Genomic DNA, 20612 nt, shown 5'->3' on the forward strand with positions numbered 1-20612 from the left:
GGGAGGAAGGAAGGAAGGAAGGAAGGAAGGAAGGAAGGAAGGAAGGAAGGAAGGAAGGAAGGAAAAATTTGTCAGACACAGCCCTTTGATTTCCTTCACGGGGCTCATCACGCTCATTATGCCATCGGGGCAAATGAGGCCACCTGTCTGTGTCTTAGCTCCTTCATCACAAGCTGGAGCTGGGTGCTGTAATGAGAGAAGTGCTGGGTGTTGGCAATGGGTCACCAAGTTACCTTTCAATTACCCGGACCCAGCAGTGGAGAGAAAGCTTTCTCCTTTAGGAGGGGCACGAGGTCGTCAGCAGCGAGGGACGTCTGGGCAGGGAGCACGTCCTAGGAGGGCGTCTGCTGCCAGGCTGCCCTGAAGCCTCTGGGTACTGACAGTTGAAGCCACGTCTCTTCCTCCTCTGAGCCTCGGTTTCTAAAATGAGGGTGTTGGACGGGAGGAGTCTAAGCTCACGTGCCACCTTCACGAGCTGAGGGCCGCCTCTGGCAGGCTGGTTGTGAACAAGCAGAAATCACGTCAGGGCTGGAGAACGTTCCAGCGCCCAGGCTCCTAGGAGACACCTTCCTCTTTCTCACAAGTTCCCCAAAGCCACAGAGCTGGTGATGTGCCAGCTGCTGGGGACCTCCGAGCACCCCGTCCACATTTCGGATCCTTTGTGTGTTCTTCGTGCCTGGAAATTATTCAGCTTATCTTTGACCTGTCAGCATGTTCCTCACGTCTCAAAACAGCTGTTGGAAAGTGAAATGGTTGGACCTAAGCAAGGGGGCGGGGGGGGGGGGGGGGGGGGGGGGGGGGAATACCATAAGATTATTGACACTTGGATGAAAGGATGGAAGGTACTTTTCCCCCTCCATCTTTCTTCTGTTTTCCAAGCTTTCTACAGTGTGCATATATTCTTTTTATCCTTAGGACAAAAAAAAAAAACCATTTTTTAAAAAAAATGCACAAATATAAAATCTTCACAAAACTTGGAAAAAGAGCAGAGAAAGCAGAGACAGAAATTAGTGAACCAAAGTAAATACACAGACGGGAGGCACATACTAACTAGTAAGAGGGCAAGGAGAGGTTCAAGGATGGCAGCCTAACTAGGTGCACCGTGCGGGAGGGGGAAATGCAAAATATATTGGGGTCCAGTCTCAGATGGCTGTGACCTGGGGAAGGCCTGCCCCTTTCTGGTTTTTGTTTCTGCTCCCAAACCAGCCGCGCTGAGAGGGAGGGAGCGCGGGCCAGGCGCGAGATGGTGCTGTCTCATAGTGGGGGCTACTGGAGCCCCCCAAAAGCTCAGGCGTCTCAGAGGAGCCAGGGACTCTCACGTGCCGCCCATGGGAGGAGGAAGACGGGTGTCAGAAGACTCCAAAACCGGCCATGGGAGCCCAGGGTCCACGTGGAAGAAGCCTTCGGGCGGGGGGGGAACGATTTCTCATCTTGAAGTTGTTCTCAGGCATCTGAGGTTCTGCAGGGTCAACCCAGGTAAGTGTCCCCTGAAAAGCCTGACTGCACCCACTCTCCTGCTGCAGGGATGGGGGCAATAGAAGAAGCCCGGAGGGTGGCTGTGACTCCCCCAGAATTCACAGATTGGTGGAGCAGATCAAAGAAACCCCATGCGACCAGGATGGTGCCTCTGGACCTGGTGAACTATGGGTGTGGACACTCTCAGCCAGGGAGGGGCAGTGGCCACACTGGGTGACAGTGCCCACGGAGAAGCTGGTGAAGCAGAAGGGGAGGGGAGGGAAGGGATGGAGGGGATGAGAGGGGATGGGGGGGTTGTGATTGGGGGAAGATGGTCATCTCTTGGCAGATCTTGGTGACGTGGAAGCTATGGTAAACAGGAAGGGGAGGAAGAAATGAGCCATCCTTGAGCAGAAAGGCTCAGGTGGCTCTGGCACTGCTCGCTCCCCAAGGGCAGGGAAGAGGAGGAGAGGGGAGAGAGACCAGGAAGGCTCCAGAAGGAGGGCTTAGCAGTGCCCATGCCTAGTACCCTCTTAGGATTTTTCAGAGGGGCTTTCGGAGGACCCCTTTGGGCATATCCAGGCCCTGGATCCCACAAGACAACTGGGGATGGAGCAGGCGGAGGGTGGGTCCACAGCAGCCGCAGGGGCCACCCTCTCTTGCCTGGATAGACTCAAGAAGGGCTTAGACCAGAGATGCTGCAGGGTGACTGTGTGTTTCCTGACATGGCTGGCCATGGGGAACAGCAAGCCGAGGACAGGAAAACGGATCTTCCAAAACACGTGAAGTGCATCAGATGGACAGCACCCACTTTACATCCACAACTCTTGCCACAAGAGGGTCTGGGAGTCGGGGTCTCTGCAACTAGAAGGAGGACACAATGGCGTTCAGTGAGCCACTCCACGGGATACTTTAGGAGTTCACACACAGAGAAGGGAGGCCACGTGATGGGTGCCAGGCCTGAGAGCACATAGCAATCAGAGGCAGGGTGAAGGGGCCACGACTGGCCAGGCCTGCCTTCCCAGGTGCAGGGCACGAAAGCCCACAGCTGCTTGGAGCAAGAAATGTTCTTCGCTCTTCGCCTGGAAGGTGGAGAGCATTAAAGGAAATGGGGAATTTCACTCCAAATGCAGTTGAGATCATATCTTGGCTTTGTTCCCCACGAATGCACAGTTATTTGTATTTCAGCATAAATTCTAACTCCAGGGACCTGGTTAACAAAGGCAGTGCTCGGCGCATTCCCCCAGAGGCCAGCCAGATGGAAAGCCCAACAGAATTTCACTTTGAAGTGTTTTGTGTCATCTGACTCATTTGCAAAAGAAATGAGCTTTATGGGATGTTCAAATGTTTCCAGACATAACCAGTTGCCCCCAAGCGAGAATAAAGTTATAATCTCTCCTTCACCTTGTGCATACACAGGCGGGCACGGATGTACACAGGCTGTTAGAATCAAAACCTGCCTCCTCCCCAGGCTCTGCAGGGGGCAGAGAGGAGGGGAAATAAAAATAAAAACACCTCGGATCTAGAAATGATGGATTTGTTTTTTCCCCACTTTGACAGTGGAATCAGAACAACTGTATGGCTGGAGAGACAACTGGGGATGGAGCAGGCGGAGGGGTGGGTCCACAGCAGCCGCGGGGGCCACCCTCTCTTGCCTGGATAGACTCAAGAAGGGCTTAGACCAGAGATGCGGCAGGGAGACCGTGTGTTTCCATGGGGAACAGCAAGCCAAGGACAGGAAAACGGATCTTCCAAAACGCATGAAGTGCATCAGATGGACAGCACCCACTTTATATCCACAACTCTTGCCACAAGAGGGTCTGGGAGTCGGAGTCTCTGCAACTAGGAGAGTGGCATTCGGTGAGCCACTCCACGGGATGTTCCAGGGGACTGTTTTGGGAGACATGGGAAGCTCTAGGCGTTCACACACAGAGAAGGGAGGCCACATGACTGGTGCCCTGCCCGAGAGCACGCAGCAATCAGAGGCAGGGTGAAGGGGCCACGACTGGCCAGGCCTGCCTTCCCAGGTGCAGGGCACGAAAGCCCACAGCTGCTTGGAGCAAGAAATGTTCTTCGCTCTTCGCCTGGAAGGTGGAGAGCATTAAAGGAAATGGGGAATTTCACTCCAAATGCAGTTGAGATCATATCTTGGCTTTGTTCCCCACGAATGCACAGTTATTTGTATTTCAGCATAAATTCTAACTCCAGGGACCTGGTTAACAAAGGCAGTGCTCGGCGCATTCCCCCAGAGGCCAGCCAGATGGAAAGCCCAACAGAATTTCACTTTGAAGTGTTTTGTGTCATCTGACTCATTTGCAAAAGAAATGAGCTTTATGGGATGTTCAAATGTTTCCAGACATAACCAGTTGCCCCCAAGCGAGAATAAAGTTATAATCTCTCCTTCACCTTGTGCATACACAGGCGGGCACGGATGTACACAGGCTGTTAGAATCAAAACCTGCCTCCTCCCCAGGCTCTGCAGGGGGCAGAGAGGAGGGGAAATAAAAATAAAAACACCTCGGATCTAGAAATGATGGATTTGTTTTTTCCCCACTTTGACAGTGGAATCAGAACAACTGTATGGCTGGTCTAATGCATTACACATTCATTTGTCATTAGGATGATGCAAAATAGGTGACTAGATATGCTCAGTGGTCCACCCGCAATGGCTCTGTGGGGTCAGGGGATGAGCACAGATAGATGTGGGTTCTAATCTTAGCCCTGCTGATTTCTAGCTTTCTGACCCTAGATAGTAGCTTCTGCCCTCTGAGCCTGTTTCCTTTCCTGTAAAGTAAGCATAAAAATGTTAATCTTGCCTAGCTGCAGTGGCTCAGTGGTTGAGTTTCAACCTATGAACCAGGAGGTCACGGTTCGATTACGGTCAGGGCACATGTCTGGGTTATGGGCTTGATCCCCTGTTGGGGGCGTGCAGGAGGCAGCCAATCAATGATTCGCTCTCATCATTGATGTTTCTATCTCTCCCTCTCCCTTCTTCTCTGAAATCAATAAAAACATATTTTAAAAAATGAACACATTCAATAATAAAAACCTAGTAAAGTAATTAATACAACCAAGAACAATTTCTTTAAAAAGTCCAATAAATTATACATACTTCAGGAAATAGTCATCAAAATAAAAAGGGGGAAACAGAAAATATGGCATTAAAATGGATGGACCTGGAGAGTATTATGCTAAGCGAAATAAGCCAGTCAGAGAAAGACTAATACCATATGATCTCACTTATGTGGAATCTAATTAACAAGATAAACTGATGAACAAAATGGAACTAGAAGCATGGATACATGGAACAGACTGACGGGTGCCAGAGGGGAGGAGGAGGGGAGGGGGTGACTGGATAAAGAAGGTGAAGGGATAAGCTAAAGAATATCTATGTCTACCCCATGGACATGGACAATAGTGTGGTGAAGGCCAAGGAAGAGGAGGCAGGAGTGGATTGAGGTGAGCAAAGGGAGGGGGGGAGGGCGAACATCTGTGATAGTGTCAAGATTAAAATTAAAAAAAAAAAAATAAAGAGAATGGTGATAGAACCAAAGGTACTGATGAGATTTTATAGTCTTAGGAGGATACTATGTATATCTCTATACTAAATATCTTTAATATTAGGGGAAATTGATAATCTTGTTAGAAAATACAAATTGGTGAAATTAACTGAGTAAAGAAAATAAGAAACTATGGGATAACACACTTATTGAAGAACCATTACCAAACAAGGCTAAGAGATCATACTGCTTTATGAGAAAATCTCCCTAAACCTTCAAGCAACAAATAATTCCCATGCTATTTAAGCAGTCCCAGACCAATGAAAATCTTTTTAACTCCTTCTATAAACCCAGCATATACCTGATTACTAAGCCTAACAGAGATGTCAGATAGAATATGCTTGCCTATAAACTTTTAAAAATTCCAAATAAAGCAATAGCAAATAAAATACAGAAGTACATTTAAGATAATATACCAAATAAGGTTTCTTTCAAGAAGGCTAGAATATTTTGTATATTAGTATCTGGCTATTAGTATTTTACAGGAATATATAGTGTTCTTGAGAACACTATATATCTATCCTATATAATAAAAGTCTAATATGCAAATTGTCCCCTCGAGCAGTCATTCAACCCCTCGCTATGACGTGCACTGACCACCAGGGGGGCAGCGTGGGACATGGTGGGTGTTGGTGATGCGGTGCGGGACCATGGTGGCATGGTGGCATGGTGGAGCAGGTGGCATGAAGGCAGGTGCAAGTGGGGGCCAGTCACCCCACCGATGGTGACCAGCGGCGTCAGCAGGGGCTCTGGCCCTGATCAATCACCCCACAGAGCACAGCTGATGGATTGTTAAACGAAGAGTCTGAATAGTACAAAGAAGGAATCAGAGATGTTATTTGCAGATGATATAATTTTCTAGCTTGAAAATACAACAGCATCAACTAAAAAACTATGCTAGAATGAATGCGAATAATCATGAAGGTGGTCAGTTACCAAATAAAAAGTCAAACAAAAAATATCAATCACTCTCAATACAGTAGCAATGACATGGGGGCGGGGAGGCGGGGGGATCCAGATGATAAAATGACCCCATTCACATTAGTAGCAGAAATATTGGATACATGGAACAGACTGATGGGTGCCAGAGGGGAGGAGGGTGGAGGTGACTGGATAAAGAAGGTGAAGTGACGCAGAAATTACTATAACAAGAAATGTACAGGACTTATATGACAAAAGCTATAATGCTTTACTGAGAGATATGAAGACAAGTTGAATAAATGGAAAAATATATATACAGCCCCTGTCTATAGACACACAGGCTGAACACTTCACAACTCCAATGTGAACGGCGCCCCCTGGAATTGTGCAATGTGGTGGCCTTGGAAATATTGTGTTCCTGGTTAGAAAATTTCAGTAATGTGACGTTATCTATTTCCCCAAATGAATTTGTAAGTTTAATAAACAGTTGAAATCTAGCAGGATATTTGAGAACTTGGAAAAATTATTTTGAAGTTCATAAATCTACAATGATAGCCAAGAACATTTTACAAAGAAATAGTAAATAAAAAGACTTATACTACCAGGCATTAAAACATATTATATGGTTACAATAAAGAGAACAGGGATATACAGGTAAAGAAATTTGATACCTTCAGCTCAATGAAACAGTCCATAAATAGACACAAATTTAGGAGCAAATTTAGTATATGATAAAGGTAACTTTTCGAACATATATATATTGGGGGTTGAAGGGAAATGGATTATGCTACAAGTGGTGTCAGGACTATTAGCTAATCAATTAAGAAAAGATGAACATTTTTAAATAACATAGACAAAAAACATTTCATTTATAGTTAAGATCTAAATGGAAAGCATGAAAGAAGAAAATATGGGTGGATAGTTCTATTTTCCTGGGGTAATTTTGGACTTTTACTGTCTTAGACATGGACAAATCATCAGTCATTTCTGCTTGTGTTACAAAAAAAGTACAAAACTCCTAAATATTCCTAATTCTTAATTTTCTATACGAATGGAGCAAAGTCCCATTGAAGCTCTCATGAATGAACAATGAACATTTTTAAATAACATAGACAAAAAAATTTCATTTATAGTTAAGATCTAAATGGAAAGCATGAAAGAAGAAAATATGGGTGGATATTTTTATTTTCCTGGGGTAATTTTGGACTTATACTGTCTTAGACATGGACAAATCATCAGTCATTTTTGCTTGTGTTACAAAAAAAATTGACAAAACTCCTAAATATTCCTAATTTTTAATTTTCTATACAAATGGAGCAAAGTCCCATTGAAGCTCTCATGAATGAACGTTCTATTTTCCTGGGGTAATTTTGGACTTTTACTGTCTTAGACATGGACAAATCATCAGTCATTTCTGCTTGTGTTACAAAAAAAGTACAAAACTCCTAAATATTCCTAATTCTTAATTTTCTATACGAATGGAGCAAAGTCCCATTGAAGCTCTCATGAATGAACAAGTTATAAATGGAAATACAACTTTGTTTATAGAGTCATATAGAACTTTTAAAACATCTGTTTCACTGAGCAATAATTTATATACAATAAAATTTAGCAATATTACTTGTATTTTAATTGAAGTCTTTATTGCGATATTGTAGATTCACTTGTAGTCGTGAGAAATACTGCCAAGAAATCTCGTGTACCCTTTGCCCAGTTTCCTCCAATGGTGCTGTTTTGTACCACTACAGGACAGTATCACAACCTAGATACTGGCATTGGTAACATCCACTGGTGTCATTCAGATTTCCCCAGTTGTATGTGTCCTTGTTTGTATGTGTGTATTTACTTTTATAGAAGGTCATGCCATGTGTAGCTCTATCACCACAAAGATCCCTGATGTTGCCCTTTTATAACTACTACATCCATATTAAAACACACACACACACACACAATTTCATAAGTTTTGACAAATATATACAGTCATGTAATCATCTCAAAAATGTTGATAGGAAACATTTCCATCACCCCAGAAAAGTTCTCTCCTGCCTCTTTGCAGTCAATTCCTTCCCTAAGCAACCACTGATCTGCTTTTATTTGAAGTTTCCTTTTTAAAGAGCTTCATAGAAATGGAATCAACATAATGTTTCTTGAGATTACCCATGTATTGCAAATATCAGTTCATTTCTTTTATTGCTGAGTAGTCCATTGTATGACTATTTCCCTTCATCAGCCTATAGACGTTTGGGTTGTTTCCAGCTCTTTATTATTTTGAACAAAGCTCTGAATGTTCGAGTCTTCATGTAAGTATGTTTTCCTTCTCTTGGTTGGGTATCTGAGAGTGTGATTGCTGGATCATATGGCAAGCATATGTTTCATTTTGAATAGTTTCTAAAGCTATAGCTTCAAATTCGCTGATTTTTCCTTCTTCGAAGTCTAATCTGGTATTAACACCATCCAATGTCTTTTTTCATTTCTGATAGTATATTTCCCATTTATAGAAATTCCATTTAGATCTAAACCTTTCAAAACTTCCATTTTTCTCTTCATCATGGTTCCATTTTTCTCTACCTTCTCAAACATAATGGATCTCAATAGCTGTTTTAATGTTCTTTGCTAAACTCATCATTTCTTGGTTGGTTTCTAGTAATTAGTTTTCTGTCTGGTGATTGGCCATATCTTCCTACTTCAAAATTTTTTATTGGATGCTGGGTATTATGAATTTCACATTGTTGATTGCTGAATTTTGTTGCATTCCTTTAAATTGGGTTTCATTCTGGAGCACAAATCAGGTGGATCCTTTCAAGAGTTGGAGTGTGCAGGCTTTAGTCTAGAGTTAATTTGGCCTCACTATCGAGGCAATACCCTTCTGAGACCCCTGTTCAATGCCTGTGTGTAAGGGGTATTCCACTCTGGTTGGTGGGAATATGAATTTCAGCCCCATGTGAGCTCCAGGAACTATTCTGCCTAGTCTTTGGCTGGAAACAGACAACTCTGCTTAGGACTTTAAAGCTTAACATTAAAGGCAGGAACTATAAATAAAAAGAGTGAGAGATCTGATAAATTTTAAGCCTCTCTCTCTCTCTTTGGTTTTCTCTTAAATTCACTTCATTTCAGCTGTTGTTTCTCACTGATTTGAGTGCCAGTTGGTTGAGGCAGACTAGCAGTGGGCCATGGTTCTAGAGCCAGCTCTGCCTCTCACTGTGTGACCAGGGGGGAGTTTCTCTCTGGGCCTCAGTCTTCTGATCTGGAAAAGAGGGGGCTGGATAAAATGACTCTGAGGCACATCCAGGCCCAACACCCTGCCCCCTGGGAAACACAAGTTTCTTGCTCATCTCTTTGTGTCCATGATAACTGAGGCTCTCGGGACTCCAGCTCCACTTCTAAGCAGTCTTCTTATTCCTATTTCCCTTTTTAAATATAATTTAGTTTTTACTTGATTTATGGACTCGGTCCCAGTCACTGAACTTCATTCGGCTTGGGCAGCTTATTGATTTTCAATAACAGCTGCGCAGAAGAATAAAGAGATGACAGCAGCACTTGGCTGCAGACCCAGGGCCGGCTGAGAGAGGCAGGAATTAATCATCTCTGGGGTGATCACTCAGGCTGTCCCTGGCAGGACAGTGACCCCGGGAGCTCAGCCAGCCACACAGTGATTGTCTGCCTCTGATACCATGAGCTCCCCAGACTGCTCCGCCTGGGTTCTAATTCCAGAATCACTTGATACGAATCTATTTCCCATCCAGCTTCCTCACCTCTAAAGAGGGGGCTCTGACAGAGTTTCCAAGGCTAGTTAGAGGGAGGCTGTACCACTTGGAGCAACAGGAAGTGCCGCAACCTTTGTAGCGGGGTTCAGGATCTGAGGAGGGGCCGCTGCACAAATGAAAATGCTATACAAGAAATGTGAATTTAGAAGGCATGGGGGGCCAGGTGGAGACCTCTTTCTTGAAGGGGAACACTGACCTCTGGCTGGTCTGCTTTTTATTTACTTGAATACACATTTGCCCTTTAGCAATGCATACAGGCATATCAAAGGTAAAGTTTGGTAAACAGTAAAAGGATTATCGGGTTAGGGAATTGCCTTGAGCCACCACTATCTCAACACGAACAATCCAATTGGTGCTTAGCATCAGCCCTGCTAAGGCCCAAGGTCATCAGCCTTCCATGTTCCTTGGTGCACTCTTGTGACAGTATTGGTGGCTTCTCGCAAGGAAGGAGGAGATGGTCACGTATAAAGGTACCAACATTAAATAAACAAATGCAAAGATAAATAGACGATGAAAGGTGAAGGGGTATGGATGTGCTGGTAGGCTTGTTCATTTCAACGTGGTTTCTTTTGGCTTTCTTTTGCTCTGGACCTTTGCATATGTTATTCTCTGAACAAAGTGCCAACCATCTCTTTGCTTGACCAATTTTGCTTTTTCTTCAGGGCTCAGCTTAGTTGTCACCTCCTCTGGGAAGCCTTTCCTGACTTCTCCCTCCCCACCCTGCCCCTGGTTGTATCTCACCCTATGCTCCCCCAGGTTTCTGTGCTGACACTGTATTACAATAGTTACAGCAACAATGTAATAGTTCATTGTTAGAGCACTAACAATGATCTGTTTTCTTTACTGTATCTCCTACCTAACTCCCAGCTCTGTGAGAGCAGGGACTATACCTGCCTTATTCATCCAGTGTCCTGGTATATATGAGATAATATGTATTTACTGAATGAATGAAAGATAAGCTGCAAAGAATGATTTTCAAAGTTACTTAGTGACTCAAATAATATTTATTGACAGTCAATTACATACTAATTTTGTGGGTAGGTATTGAAGTGCATGAATTCCTTTATTTAATCCTCTATATACCCTTTAATTGCATGTGTAGTAAAACGCTCAGAGATATGAGGTGACCAGACCAAGGTCACACAGCAAGGATCTGACTAAGACCCTGGGTCTCTTAATGCCTAACTCACTAGGGGACCTCAACGGGTACCTTCTCTTCCAAGGACTCCTTAGTTTTTCCCTTGTATGATGAGTGGGTTGAACCAGACCCGTGATTCTTAATCTCTGAGAACTGATGAAAGCTATGAGCTGTAACCCCAGGGAAATGCACATATGCACTGAATGAATTACACACAATTCCATGGGTTCACGGACCCCCCGTAAAGCAGCCCCCGGGCTCACTGATCATGAAGGCCCCGCCAGTTCTCGCAGGCCCTGCATGTCTATGATTCACCCACTGACATCGGTTTTATGAAGTGACAAAATTCTCCCATTTGTTTTTCAAAGTCTGAACTTCACCTCTCCTTCCCAGCCTGGCTGGCAGGAGTTCCTCCCTGCTGCGAGACCCCATTAGCCCCCAAACCCCTGGGCCCTGCTAGACTGCGGCTGTCACACTGAGCGCTGGTCCTGATTTATTCTCCATGGTGTCTGGCTGGATGAGAAGTTGTACGTAACAGCAGGACTCAGCCTGATAGAAGAAATGGCCAACTTCAAACCTTAACAAATAAAACCACCGCTGTTCAGTAATTCCCATGGTTCATGAAAAATGTGATTTTCTTGCTGCAGCAAATATGGAGGGCGGGAGATGTACGGTAAAGACTCCCACTTTGGTTTATGGGAGAAACCGTAACAATATAAATCAGTGAGATAGATAACCTTCTCCTGGGTTCATTATCTGGGCAGGCCAGAGCTAATGTGCTTGTTTTTTAATTCCTCTGTTATCAGCAACCCTTCCCCCACAAGGATGGCTGCACTTGTCTGAAAAGCTGTGGCAAAGAAAAAGAACTTCCAGTTTCCAGAAATAATGCCAGTTACTTCAGGATCTTGAATGCCAGGCCAAGACTTTTACCCTCCAGGCCAGTGAGTCTTACCAGGATGGGCAGAGCCCTGGTGAGGTGCTAGCGAGGGTGATGGGACCCGAGAATCATGTCAGAAAGGTCACTCTGGGTGTGGGTGAGGATTCACTGGAAGGACTGAGAGAGATGGGGGTGCAAATGAGGGGGGGTGTGGGGAGGAGCCTGATTCAGTCAGGTAAGGGGTCTCCTCTTGCTCCTTATTCCTCCTCTTGTTCCCACAATGGGGATGGCAGCCTGCACACTACACCTGAACTCTGATAGGACACTCTGCTGCCCTGCACAAAGGAGTGTCCAGGGAGAAGGAAGTAGAAGCCGTTGGGGTGGGGGGAGTTGCTGGGAAGACGGGGCCCTTTGTCCTTCTTCTTTCTTCCTGTCAAGAGTGCAGATGGGATGGCTGGCACTACAGCTGCCTTCATGCAATCGTAAGGGAAAGGCCAAGGGAACCTCGGAAATGCTTGAGCTGCCGAATCGATGCCAGACATTGCTTCTGGACTCATGGTGTGAGAAACATCCATGCAGGTGGATAGGTAAGTCTGGGGCTCTGGAGCATCATGGGTACATACATGGGGGTGGGTGAGATGACTCAGGGAGTAGATAGATAGATAGATAGATAGATAGATATTCCTGGGGAATACCAATCTGCAGGGAACAGGAACAGGCTGGGGGAAAGGTAACTGCAGAGAGGGAACAGCCAGAGAGAGAGAAGGGGACACCTGGAGAGTGTGGGGTCCTGGGGACCAAGAGAGGACAGGGACTCTGGAAATGGTAAGTGGTCAGTAGTACACGTGACAGAGGGCCAGTGGCCCGCACCAGAGAAGGGGATTTGGTGGGGATCCTGACAAAGGTGAGGGAGACCGCACTGATGACTCCATCCTGAAATGTCAATGCCAGGCTGCCTGAGGACCCCACTGTGCCCTCCCTGTAGGGTTGTGGGCAACTTGCAGGCTGGTGTCTCCCGAGTCCATATAGAAAACAACACAATGGAAAGGGAATACTTCCTTCCCTGACACCTTGACCAGGGATATTTTGGACATGATTACTGCACGCATGCTTTCTCCCTGTTCCCAGTGTGTATTCAGATGCGCTTGTTGATCTTGTTAGATTTTATTCTTTTTTGCTCAAAGGGCAGGCAGCTGGGCTTGCAACACCAGCTCTGCCTCATACCTCAGGCAACTTACTCCACAAGCAGAACAGAGGCCAGAGCTCAGGCTGTCGATTCCAAGTCCATCAGCCTCAAAACCCACATGCGGGACATTTCCTAGATCTGGCTTTTAACAAATGCATTGGAGGTTGGCATGCTGCCGACGTTTTGCTGTCTTGGGATGGGTACCAGGATATTTTTTGCAAATTGGGTACTCCATCATGTAGAAAAACAGATCCTTTTAGGGGGTAAAACATCTGGAGTTATATAGCATAAAAAGAGACTAAAGACCAGGTTACACACTCAACACACAGCTCTCCAGGTTTTAATGATGCTCAAAGATTTGAATGTTCAGCAAATCTGTTTGTGGTTGTTCTGACTTTCACTGTTTCCCTGGGGAGCTGTTGCCTGTGTGTGTGTGTTTTCCTGACTTGCTTAATCCAGTAGGATTCGTAGAAAAGAAGTATCTCTCAGAACTGGACCGAACTTCCCAGGAAAGCTCCAGGTCTCAGATTCTAAGCCACAAAACTATGCTTCTAAAAATAGAGATTGCCTGGCAAGAACACAGGTCTTGGCCCTCGCAACCCAACCCCACAGGCAGCCTTTGTCTTGATACCAGGCCAGAAGGTCCCAGGCCAGAAGGTCCCTGGAAAGAGCAGCCGCATTGCAGAGTATTTGGGGACTTCTACTCAATGGCCTACCTGCAGTCAGGAAATCCAGCGATAAGTGGAAGACTGGGCACAGAACAGGGACATGATAAAAGGGAGCTTGGCAAGGCTCTGAAAGCTTGGGCAGAGTTTGCCCAGAGATTTACAAAGTGCTGGTCTTAGAGTTAAAACCCAAACTCCAGTTCTAACTCACCACTGATTGTCTGGGTGTCCTTAGCAAGCCCCTTCCCATCTCTGGGCCTCAGTTTTCGCATCTATGAAATAGGGACAGTAAATTCCAGTATCCTCACTGCTTCCAGAGTTGCTGTTGAAAGCTGTACAGCACCCGAAGTTATACTGGGAACCAGCCCTTTCCCTTGTCTCATCACCACAGGACTGAGCCTCAGAAACCCCAGTGTGGGAGTGAGATACCCGACTCTCTTCAGCTACAGGGGCTGCAGTCGGTGGCCTGTGTCTGGTGTGATTAAAAATGAGAAGAGATTTGGTGGTGGGCTTGTGTCCAGAGTTAGAGAAACTGACCTACCTCGTCTTGACAGTCACCCAGTCAAGTTTTCTCAGGTGCTTCTGTGTGCAGGGGGACAAACCAGTCTTTTGTGTTTAGAAAACATCTTGTCCCTTGGGAACTTCTGAACCTTGGATGTGAGTGTGTGCTCATGTGTGTGCATGTGTGCGTCCATGAGTTTGCATTTGTGGGGTTGTGCATTACAAATCAATATGCATGTTTATGCCTGCATGACAGCATGCTATATGAGTGTGTATGTACATGTGAGTGCATTTGTGTATGTGTCCACACACATGTGCACTTGTGTGTGCATGTGCATGTGTGTAAGTGTGTGTGTGTATGTGTGTGTACCCTCACGAGGAGGGAGGTTTGCTCAATTGCACCAGGGCCAGGGAGTGATTTAATAAGCCCTGGGTCTCCTTGTCCAACTTGCTGAGCTATGGAAATGGCAAAGCCTTTCTAAACCAGAAAGACAGATACGTTCATTTTCAGGTTTTGCGGCCAGTCGGTGTTTCCAGGAATGGCTAATGTCTCCGAGAGGCAGCATTTGCATCCAGCAGTGTCAGAGTGGCTGTGCGATTCGTGGCTACGGGGTGATTTAGGATAGCTATTTGGAAACATCTACCACTTTCCAATAATGCTTGAGAAATTGCCTCTCCTGAGAAATTTCAAGAGGGTCCTAGAACAGTGATGGAGGAGGCGGGGGGAAATGCAGATTCCTCTTGTCTGAGCAGCTGGGCTGCAGGCGGCAGGGGAACCTGCCAGTGCAGAGACCTCTAGGCAGGGAGGCTGCATCGATCGTGCTTTTGCCCGCCCCATCTGTGCACGTGCTCATCCCCCTGCACCTCCCCGGGTTGCCCCCCAACATCTATCTGATAAAATTAGTATTTGAAATACAATAAAGTGATTAGTTCACTTGACTGTGACAAACATATTTAATCTTGACCGATCGATAATGTCAGAAGACCGGTGCCATTAGTTAAATTACGCCCTGGACTCAGAGAAGCAAGCAGCCTAATTGAAGAAGGCAAACTCTCAAGGCCTTCTTTTAGCCCAGGTACTTCTCATCTTGTGGATTTAAAGGCCTCTGATTTGAAAGTTAGCCTTACCCTGTTTTCTCTTCAGCCATCACTGTCGTGACCTCCTCTGGGCCTCAGTTTCCCTATCTGTTATTATAGCTCAGAGATGAAGAGGAGAGACTCTGGAGTTATAATCAGTTCAAATCAGCACCACTAACCAGCTGACCACAGGCAAGTACTTAGCTTCTCTGTGCCTCAGTTTCTTCATCTGTGAAGTGGGGATGTTGATACTAGTATCTGGGTCCTTAGGAGGGGCAGGTAAAGAGGCCAGGCTTGGGTTCTCCTCCTGGCCTTTTAGCGCCACAATTTGACCACTTTAGCTCCTTCCCTTTCTCAGCCTCAGTCTCCCCATCCGTAAAAGAGGAAGTGAGATGGGTCGATTGTAGAGGCTCCTGCAACCCTGATGTTCCATGAGGCTGGGAGCCTAACATCCTTATTGATGTACGTGGGAGTTACTAGAAGTGAGCCAGGCAACAAGGCTAAGTGATCTCATAGCCAAGGGTGGGTGCCTTTTTTTTTTTAATCCTTACCTGAGGATATGTTTGTTGATTTTAGAAAGAGAGAAAGCGAGAGAGAGAGAAAGAGAGAGAGAGTGAGAAACATCGATGTGAGAGAGAAACATCAACTGGTTGTCTCCCATCCCAACTTGATGGAACTGGCAACCTAGGCATGTGCCCTGACTGGGAATTGAACCCGTAACCTTTTGGTGCACAGCACGATGCTCCAACCAACTGAACCACCCGGCCAGGGAAGGAAGGATGCCTTTGAGCCAACATAACTAATGTTTTTGGCATGAGCAACATCGATGTGAGAGAGAAACATCAACTGGTTGTCTCCCATCCCAACTTGATGGAACTGGCAACCTAGGCATGTGCCCTGACTGGGAATTGAACCCGTAACCTTTTGGTGCACAGCACGATGCTCCAACCAACTGAACCACCCGGCCAGGGAAGGAAGGATGCCTTTGAGCCAACATAACTAATGTTTTTGGCAGGGTAGGAAACAGGGTTAGTAGCACAGAGAACCATGTTTTCTGGATATGAAATAAAATCAATTCCATTTCATTTCAGCCAAGACCTGATATCCACAGTGGGTCTGCTAGTGCCAGAGAAGGAAGTGTCTCACTCACTCACTCTCTCATTCATTCATCCAATGTTTGCTAAGCATCATCTCTGTGACAGACCTTGTATTGGGAGCTAGAGACACAAAGAAGGACCAGCCCCTGCCTTGGTCCTTTGTCCTTTGTATGCAGGGACTCAAAGACACATGAACAACCCCTTCTGATATGGTATTGTATTAGTTCCCAGTAGCTGCTGTAACAAAACACCATAGACCTAGTGACTTAAAGCAATACAAATATATGATCTTTTTAAAAAATACATTTTTAAATTTATTTCTGAGAGGAAGGGTGAGAGGGAGAGAGACAGAGAAAAAAGGGGAGAAACACCAATGATGAGAGAGAATCATCAATCAGCTGCTTCCTGCACACCCCACACCAGGGATTGAGCCCTCAACCCCAGGCATGTGCCCCAACCAGGAATCAAACCATGACCTTCTGGTTCATGGATCGATGCTCAATCACTGAGCCATGCCAGCAGGGCCCAAATATGTGATCTTAAAGTTCTGGAGGTCAGAAGCCCAACATGGGCCTCACTGGGCTGAGATTAGGAAAACTGTGGTCCTTTCTGAAGGTTGTAGGGGAGAATTCAATTATTTGCATATTTCAGCTTCTAGAGCAGTGGTTCTCAACCTTCCTAATGCCGAGACCCTTTAATACAGTTCCTCATGTTGTGGTGACCCCCAACCATAAAATTATTTTTGTTGCTACTTCATAACTGTAATTTTGCTACTGTTATGAATCGTAATGTAAATATCTGATATGCAGGATGTATTTTCATTGTTACAAATTGAACATAATTAAAGCATAGTGATTAATCACAAAAACAATATGTAATTATATATGTGTTTTCCGATGGTCTTAGGCGACCCCTGTGAAAGGGTCATTCGACCCCAAAGGGGTCGTGACCCACAGGTTGAGAACCGCTGTTCTAGAGGCTGCCTTTCCAGCTTCTTGAGGCTTCCTTGGCTCAGAGCCCCATATCACTTGACCTGTGCACCTGTTGTCACAGCCCTATTCTGTCTCTCGCACTCCTGCCTACTTCTTATAAGGACCCTTATGAGGAGTAATTGACTCACCTGGAAAACTAGAGTGGGTCCAACTACTCATAAAAGTGGTTACCATAACAGCTCCTCTCACCATCTCAATATCCTTAATCACATCTGCAAGGTCTCTTTTGCCATTTAAGGTAACATATTCACAGGTTTCAGGGATTGGGACCTGGAAATCCACTTTTCCCGAGGAGGCTCGAAGGTTCCATAAGAGTGGTCCTTGAAGCATGAGTAGGATGTGGGCTTCTGGAGCGGAGAGAAGTACATTCTGGGGAATAGGAACCATAGCAGCAAAGACGGGAGCTGGTGCTGTTATGTTTGGAGACAGGAATGAGAGGCAGAGGCTAGGATGAGGAAGACCATACTTTGGTGATGGGGAACCAAAGAAGGGGTTAAGACAGACTTGAATTTAGTAAGATTATTCTGTCTATGAGTCCGGGGGGTGGGGGGGAGGCTTGATAGCAGGGGGTAAACCAAGATCAAGGGCAGCAGTGCGGAGGCTGCTATGAAAATTTTGACGAGAAGATGAGACCTGGACTAAGATACTGGTGGGGATAGAATCTTGGAGGCGGAGTTTGGTACTGGCATCTGGGATGAATTGGGTAGAGGATGTGGAGGAAAGGAGCCGCTCAGACAACTCCCAGGACTCTGGCTTGGGTGACTGGGTGGAGAGCAGAGCTGAACCCTAACTAAGGCATCTTGTCCTTTGTTCAGGATGGCCATGGTCTCAGGGGTGCTGAGAGCTGCACACATGCATGCAGGTATGCGTGTTCTCATGTCACTGTCCCCACAGTGACTAAGGCAGGGCCTGTTGTCCCACTCCAGTCCTGGCTGGTACTCCCCTGAGGAACAGAGCACCATTGCTCAGCAGACCAAGGCCCACGGGTCCTCTGAGGGGAGTATAATTCATACTCTCCAGGACTGACAGCTGTTGGAGGGAAATCCACCTGTTTCCACTTACTCTGTGGGTCAGGCTGATGAAACCTGGGACTGACGATAATTTCCAATGAATAAAATGTGTTGGGTGGGGAGTGTTAAGAAAGAATGATGCCCTGACAAACACTTCCTCCGGGGAAGCACAGGCTGAGAGCAACTCAGCCCCCAACCCTGACCTGGTTCCCCAGGCTGTCTGCTTTACAGAGCTCAAGGAGAGTGTTATTAAGAAAGAATGATGCCCTGACAAACACTTCCTCCAGGGAAGCACAGGCTGAGAGGAACTCAGCCCCCAACCCTGGCCTGGTTCCCCAGGCTGTCTGCTTTACAGAGCTCAAGGGAAAGGATGCCGGCCTCGGTGGCTCCCGTGGCTGTGTTGACCAATGAACCAGAAGGTCACTGTTTGATTCCCGATCAGGACACATGCCCGGGTTGTGGGCTCGAGCCCCAGAAGGGGGTGTGCAGGAGGCAGCCAATCAATGATTCTCTCTCATCATTGATGTTTCTATCTCTCCCTCTCTCTTCCTCTCTGCAATAAAAATATATTATTTTTAAAAAGAAAGAAAAAAGAAAAGGACTACAGGAATCACCTGAGTTAGATCCCTCCCTTCAATCCATTTGACCAGAAACAGGACACCAGGGTGGTCAAGACACAAGCTTTGGAGTCTTGTATGTAGGCCTGGTATCGAATCCCAGCTCTACCACTTACCAACGAGGAGACCTCAGCGGGTTCTCAGGATTGCCCAGCAACCTTACCCTCTTCATAGTATCAGAGAGAAGCATGAAACCTTTGCCATTTTCATCACTGGGGCCTCTCCTAGACATCTTTCAACTTAAAGCTCCCTTCCTAATAGGGATCCACTTGGGGGAGGGGAAGAGCAATTAACACCTTTCCCTTCCCTGGGGGACTGCCCTGCCCCTTGCCAATTACCGTATCAGGACCCACCTGCTCTTGAAAAGGGTGACCAATTACCAGCAATGAGTGTGAAAGCGAGGCTGCTGCCCAGAGCCTCATTACCTGCCTTCTCATCAGCTGGAGGGAGGGAGAGACCCAGCCCTGCTCACACCAGTGGGGGAGGATCTAGGGAGGATGACGGATTTTCTGAGTGTTCATCCACCCACAGGAAGAAGGGGGCCTACTCTGCACAGTCACTGGGAGGAGCAGAGGCTTGTGGTTTTTAGGTTTTAAAAAATTACATATGCATGTTTCTGGCAGATAATGCATTTAGATATCTGCCTGTGTTTTCTTCTGACTTTTCCCTCCCGGTTCCGAGAAGGAGCCCAACCTTTGCTCTCTCTTGACGCCAGAGGAGCTGCTTGCAGGCATCAGTTCCTCCTTGGCCTTTGTTTTCCAAAATCTGCGCTGCCTGAGGGGTACTTCAAGGGAGGAAGAGAGAGAGGAGCTGGTGTCTGAGAGAGGAATGGGATCCAGACCTGCCTCAGAGGGGAATTGGCTGAGTGCCCGCAAGGAGGCTGAACTCCGCTTCCACATCCAGAGCGAGCGGTCACAGGGCAGCTGGCAGTGACTAGGCACATAGGGACAGCCCTTCTCCCCCCTCCCTGCATCTTGGGGGTCCAGGGAGGTGAGGTGCTCCCTCACTCTCCTAAATGCCTGAGCCCGACTGTCCCAGCGTCCTGGCTGGGTGGGGAAGAGCTGGAGGCTGAGTCTGAGTTAGAGAAAGTAACAAGACTTGCCTCGCTGATTCAGGCTTTTGAAAGAAGATGCTTGGTGTGAAGGACAGCAAAAGAACAAGCCATTCCAGGGCTCCAGCCTGGGTGACTGGGTGCCTACATGAAAACGACCAGAAAGAAATTCACTAAGCATTCACAGTGGTTTTCTCTGGGTGAGGAATTGTGGGTGATTGGTGTTCTGTTCCTTTTGTAATAGATCTTTTATAAATGTTCTCCATAGGATGTTTCACTTCAGTAATAAGAAAAATAACTAGAATTGATGTTACCCCCCTCCCACTTCAGTGGGCACACATTCCCTGCAGGCTGAAGGTAAAACCCTTTCCTGCTCCCTTTATGCCATCGTGCCCTCCTGTGCTCTGTCTCCCCTCTCATGGCCTGGCCATTTGTCCTTCAAGACGCAATTCTAAATGCCCTCCTCCTCATCTACTTCTACCTTGGTCCCTAGGACCCCATGTTGTCATGCCCATCTCTAATTTCTATCTCCCCAAACAGCCTAAGAGTGCCACCAGGCAGGGGCCTAGTCTGATTAATTTCTATCCCACCAGGAAGTCAAGGTTCCATTCCCGGTCAGGGCATGTGCCCGGGTTGTGGGTTCAACCTCCAGTAGGAGGCCTGCAGGAGGCAGCTGATCAATTACTCTTTCTCTGATGTTT

At 46.5% G+C, this 20612-nt stretch overlaps 1 protein-coding gene across 5 annotated transcripts in view; it reads right to left on the reverse strand.

Annotated features, from left to right (window-relative positions):
- Positions 1–20612, reverse strand: part of ALDH1B1 (aldehyde dehydrogenase 1 family, member B1) — a 211716-nt gene that overhangs the window by 58651 nt on the left and 132453 nt on the right. The window contains exon 1 of one of the 5 annotated variants that reach the window (XM_014531537.1): positions 234–250. The exons of the other annotated variants lie outside the window; for them this stretch is intronic. The gene's annotated coding sequence lies outside the window, so the exon portion shown is untranslated. Of the gene's footprint in view, positions 1–233; positions 251–20612 lie in introns of those variants that run through there. 5 annotated transcript variants of the gene reach the window in all.

The sequence above is a fragment of the Myotis brandtii genome, unplaced genomic scaffold (assembly GCF_000412655.1).
Source record: "Myotis brandtii unplaced genomic scaffold, ASM41265v1 scaffold806, whole genome shotgun sequence".
Lineage (NCBI taxonomy): Eukaryota > Metazoa > Chordata > Mammalia > Chiroptera > Vespertilionidae > Myotis > Myotis brandtii.